At 38.1% G+C, this 5,949-nt stretch overlaps 1 long non-coding RNA gene across 1 annotated transcript; it reads left to right on the top strand.

Annotated features, from left to right (window-relative positions):
• Positions 1–3,657: 3,657 nt before the first annotated feature.
• On the top strand, positions 3,658–5,608 carry LOC149457947 (uncharacterized). The gene is made up of 2 exons (XR_016313546.1): positions 3,658–3,764; positions 5,044–5,608. It is a non-coding gene; the product is annotated as an uncharacterized LOC149457947 (long non-coding RNA).
• The last annotated feature ends 341 nt before the right edge of the window (positions 5,609–5,949 follow it).

The raw sequence follows: 5,949 nt of genomic DNA, 5'->3' as shown, positions 1-5,949 counted from the left end.
GGTATTGTGTGCCTGTAAAATAATGTACAGTTGTGAGTGTCTCTGGGATGCAGAGAATTAAGGTGAACAGATTCCAGGACACTATCCCATTGATCCTCATCAAAGGCTCCTACATCCCTCTCCCAACTTTCCAAGGCCTTACAGTGGTAACCCTCCAAATATGCTTAAAGGAGCATCCTATAGCACTGAGAGATAAAGCCTTTCACAGAGGATGAATTTTGAATGAGATGGAAGATAGGTGTAGGGGATATACGCCAGTCCCATGAGGGACCCTGGGCTGCCATGGCATGCTTAAGCTGCATATAATAAAAAAAAACAGAGTTTGGGAGGTGAAACCTAGCCTGCAGCTCCCAAAGGGTAGAGGACACTGTCTTGAAAAATGTGGCGTAGGTGTGTGAGGCCCTATGTCCACCATCTAGGAGCAAACTGAAGTTTGGCCAGCTCAGGATGGCTTCATTATGCCAAAAAAGAGCATAACTGGTAAAACCCTGAACCCTTTTTAGTTGTTTAACTTTGTTCCAGACTTTATGCATTAGTACATAAGTAGGATAACGTTAATTAGGTTTGCAGAAAATGAGTAATTCCAGCCAACCTGGCAAATCCTGAGCTTTAGTGAAAAACAGGGCTATGGCAAGAGTGGAATCCTCACAAGAGGAAGGGTCTGACGTAGCTGTCCGAAGACCAGTGTGAAGGTGCTGTAATTGAGCAGCCAGTTAATAAAGCCACTAATTGGGTAAAGTAATGCCACCATCGTCTTTGGGTCTCTGTTACTGCTCTAATCTTCTTCTGGGTTACCTGTCCTTCCAAAGTAAGGACCTATACATAGAGTTAACTGTGCAAATGATTCACAAGGGTACCACCATAGTGGTGTTGTGCAGTAAGTACAAAAGCAGTGCTACTTTGAACTTAGATAAAGGAGATAAAACCCAAATGTTGCCCTGAAAACCTAAAGTACAACTAAACTTTTTTAAGTTTTGGATAGAGAGGGATTAGCATTATTGTCAGGTTTTATTGCTGCCTGTTCTCCCATTAGTAGGATTCACCTTCTCTATTTGTCTAACCATTATTACTGAAAGTGAAAGAAAATCTGAAATTTTGGGTTGTCCCCAGAACAATATTATAGGGGACACTAGTTCTGGTGACAGCCAGTTATTTCCTAACGCTTCCTGTTTTGGCTATGGGAACCTTCCCAAAATGAATCATTTTCCTTTAGTTCTACTTTAACTGCTGATGCAAATAAAAAAGGTATCACAGACAGTTCTCAAATGTGGTGCGGGCTATTGTATCTCATTGTTCTGCTTCATTATACAAGGCAGAATTGTATGTATTTGGTGAAACAAATGATGTCACATGAAGGATATGATTTCAAAGGTAAGATTTGTCATCTGAAGAGGAACTGGAGAGGGTGGTAGCTCAGGGCCAAGATAAGACAACCAAGTTTGTTACATAGCAGGGCATTACATAAACGTTTACAATACTAATTCAATAGTAGCTAATAAGGCAGTTTTTTTAGATCACTTGGAATTCCTACGCCATCCTTTCCAGAGGTAGAGGTCCGCTATACAGTCTTCACCACCCTTCATATGCTGTTTCTAATAAATCGAACCACTTGCTCCAATCACATTTGAAGGATAATATGATAGTTATGGCCACTGAATTGCAATGGAAGAGTAATTTCTGAACACTAGATTTTAAGCACTGTCAGGGGTTTACTTTTAAGGATAGAAGCTGGGGCTCATACCCTCTCAAGCAGTTTAGTTCAGCTGTACACTGGACAATTCCTGCACATGGGAACTGCTCCATTTTATTTGATTGGACTGTTTACATTTTTGCAGCATGACTGTATGCAGCAAACTTTGAAAATTTTATTCCCTAACTCTGGCATGCAGCAATTTGTTTGCATTTTTTATGTAGAACTTCACTTTAAAAACCACAGATCTTTTCATCTAAGGTTTTTACTGCTAAAAAGTAAAGGAGCCCTTAGCATAAGGTTAAAGTAGAAATTCACCCAAAACCTAACTAACTCCAAATCTACTCGCAGCCACATTCTAAAACTAATCTATCTAGCACTGTAAAGGAGAAATCGTTATACATACCTTTTCTGAAGCCGATCCAGTCTCCAGCGCTGGATGTTGTGTGCAGGAGAGAACTGACCTGAGAAATGCCTGGGATCACCGGTCCTATAGAGTTACTATGGGCCTTCCATTGTTGGCTGCTTCTGCTAAACACTGAAGCCGCCGCTGACAGCCCAGCATGGAACCGGACTAGAGCAGCTGCAGAACGGGTAAGTATAGTGGTTTCTTTACAGGGCTAGCTAGAATAGTTTTAGAATGTGGTTGTGAGTAGGTTTAGAGTTATGCAGGCCATAGACAGGTTGAAAATCGGCCGATTTTTAAAAAAAAAAAAAACCGAAAAATCGGTCATTCGAACGGCCGATGTTACCACCGTTAAAAAAACGGCCGATTTTCGTCCTGTCTTTGGCTGGCATTAACCCCATAACTTCTGTCCCTTGCAGAGACAGGGAAGCACACCATACAATGTGACAGCAATACATAAGAATAATAAGAATTCCAGTCCGCTATTATATTTTATATGAAAAAGTCTTGCGGTTGCAACAAATGTATCCATTTGTATCCAAAGAAAAACATCTGTATCCAAATAAAAACATTGTAATACATTATTTGGATTACAATGTTTTTATTTGGATACAGATGTTTTTCTTTGGATACAAATGGATACATTTGTTGCAACCGCAAGACTTTTTCATATAAAATAAAATAGCGGACTGGAATTCTTCTTCTTCTTCTTCTTGCAGGTCATGGCTCATGCGCAGATTTTTTTTTGGTAAAACAATCGGCTGATTTGCCCATCATTGTCGGGAAAATCGTCCGATAGTCAAAATCGTCCGCAAATTTTCTAACATGCCCGATTAAAAAAATGTGCAAAAACCCCGAAAAACGGCCAACCAATTAACCCACTAACGGTGCGAAAATCGGCCAAAAAAACATCTGATTGTCGACCCGTCTATGGCCGGCATAAGTTAGGTTTTGGGTAGACTACTTTAAGTCAAAATTCTCTGGGTTAGGATAAGGGCTAAGTCTGAGTGCTTGAGGGTTGGTAAAACATTAGAATTAGACTAGCACTTAGAAGCATGGGTGATTAGAGTTTAATTCACAAAAACAAAAATATTCTATGCTGAAAACAAGCTAAGGCTAACAATGAAATAGGAAAGGCACAGTATTTTTTATAATATAGTTATATACAGTTAATCACACAAAGTTTGGTTTTGTATGTCATGAACATTTACAATATACTGTATGATAGGAATATACAGTATACACTGTTTGCAACATTTCCCCCATTTGAAATATATACACACAAACACACAATTGAAGTTCTGCACAGTAATGTCTGTTCATTTATCTTTTCAGGATCTCATTCTACATCTACAAAGTACAGCTAGAATTGCTGCATCGGATGCTTACATTGCCTATCATAGCCCCTCCATTGCAACCCTATCATAGCTGTATATGCAAAACAGGTGCCGTGTATGCACATTCTTTATCGTTTGGTGCTGACAATGTTGAAAAGAGGAGTGCCCAATCTTAGAGCCACTATTTAATATGTAAATGAGCATGTGGCTTTAAAAGAGAGTGACCCAAGCCCCAGTCATAATCTCAAGGGACTTGCCTCTGTGGATGGAGTAGGATGATAATGGTGAAGTGACTTTGCTAAACTCCTGAATCTTCTCTACCATGTGTTAGGTAAGAGTATGACAACCCTGGGAATCCCAGGAAAATAATTAACACATTATGGCATACTTTATTTACAAAAATGTTTACTAGCATGCTTTACTGTTCTATATTTTTTATTATTATTATGTATTTCCCATACATTTGCCTTAGACTAATGTTGTTTAGTAACCAGATATTGACTTTGAGTGGATAAATGTAGTCAGTGTAATAAACACCAATTTCTTATTGACTGCTATATTGTTAATTTTGCACTATATTTTTAAGATTATCATGAACATTATTTTATTTATATAAGAGTTGTGTAGAAATTCCAAGGCCATCCAATACAGATCTATTTATATTGCACACAAAGGGGGAGATTTACTAAAACTGGTGCACTCAGAATCTGGTGCAGCTGTGCATGGTAGCCAATCCACTTCTAAGGTCAGCTTGTTCAATTAAGCTATGGCAATAAAATTCAGAAGCTGATTGGTTTCCATGCAGAGTTGCACCAGATTTTGCACTCTCCAGTTTTAGTAAATCCCCCTCAAAGTGTGCCCAAATGGTCAAGTTAATAAAGAAGTATTAATGAAGGCAAATATTTAATTTGAATGTTACATTTCATTGTGGGAAATGCTATTGTAAATTACTGAAATATTTTGTTTTTTCAAATGTTTAGAGACTCTTCTTGGGTTCAGCAGTGTGGTCAGAGAGGGCACCTTTCATTAAAATGTTTATTAATGAAAACGATCTGTATTGCTGCACAGACTCTGAACAAGAAAACCAGCCATTGAAGAAAAACTCTAAATATCATTATTTTTATGGTGCAAAAAAAGCAAGAGATTAATGAGTTCTGGGATGATTCTAAATTCAGTCATTTCTAGAATATTTAAGTTTGACACTTTGGAGTTGGTTTACTAAAACTGGATAGTACATAATCTGGTAGAGCTGTGCATGGTAGCAAATCAGCTACTAACATCAGCTTGTTCATTGAAGCTTTGACAATAAAAGCTGGAAGCTGATTGATTTCTATGCAGAGCTGCACCAGATTTTACAATCTCCAGTTTTAGTAAATCAACCCCTTTATGTAGGAATTGTTTTGGAATTTTCTAACCACTGGATATATCTCAGAGCACATATACATATGGCTAACTTGTAGATACTAGGATGCTACATATCCAAGCATGCCCAATTGGTGATTGCCAGGGTATGCTGGGATTTGTAGTTGCTTGCAAGGTAGTGGGTCCTTTGGGAATGAATCCTTGTTTCTGTAAACTGTTTTATTCAGCCTTTTCTCAATTCTTTACAGATCTGAACGTGGCTCATGGCAAAACAAGATGATGTCTAGGAATTAGGAGTTGTGCTTGGGATATCATCATATACTGTAAGTTTGTTGTACGCCACTACAGTATAGATGATGTACTATGCCAAACCTTGCATACAACGCCAACTACCAGGAATTCATGGGCAAAGAAAAAGAGAAAACTCCACCTAATATGTAATAAATCACCACTTTCCCAAATTGATCTTCATTAGGTAGTATTTTAATAAACATTAGTACTTCATTCTTGTCATTATATATATATTAGTGAAATGTATACCATCTATTATTAGATAGACAAAAGCGAAGCCTCATGAGAAAGCCTTCAACATCAGCTGAAGAACCTGGACAAAGTGTGTAGAGTTGGCGATTAAACCGTTACCATTACTGAGTTTAGTAATGGTAAGGGTTCTATTGCTGCTCTAATATCATCTTCAAGACCACGGTGGAATCACATCCATTGTAATCATTAATAAGTAGCATGCTGCATCATAAACATTAAACATTGTATGTCATTTTAAAGCTTTTAATAAAGTGTTCTGGTTTTGCCATACATGTTTACACTTTTTTGTTCTCAATCTCCGCTTTCAATAATGCAATTTTTATCATGTACTTCGTCACATTAATATAACTATACTGCTTGGTGGTGATCACATAAGTGGTAATCCAGATGTGCCTGGAATACAAAGAACAGGAGTGTGGCCTTGCAATACCGGGGTCATCGGTTTAATTCCCGCCAAAAAATTGTTGTGTTTTCCTTGAATTTAGTTTATTTTCCTCGGGATGCTTCACTTTTCTTCCTCAGCCTTGTCTGAAATAGTGGTAGTGTCTGTGTGAGTGTAATGAGGACACCAGATCCTAGTCTCCTTCCACTGAAAGGGAAGATGTGAATAG

The sequence above is a fragment of the Staurois parvus genome, unplaced genomic scaffold, assembly GCF_062004578.1.
Source record: "Staurois parvus isolate SC_StPar_1 unplaced genomic scaffold, SC_StPar_1.0 ptg000299l, whole genome shotgun sequence".
Classification (NCBI taxonomy): domain Eukaryota; kingdom Metazoa; phylum Chordata; class Amphibia; order Anura; family Ranidae; genus Staurois; species Staurois parvus.
The sequence above is the reverse complement of the archived record's forward strand: the minus strand, read 5'-3'. Positions and strand labels throughout refer to the sequence as shown.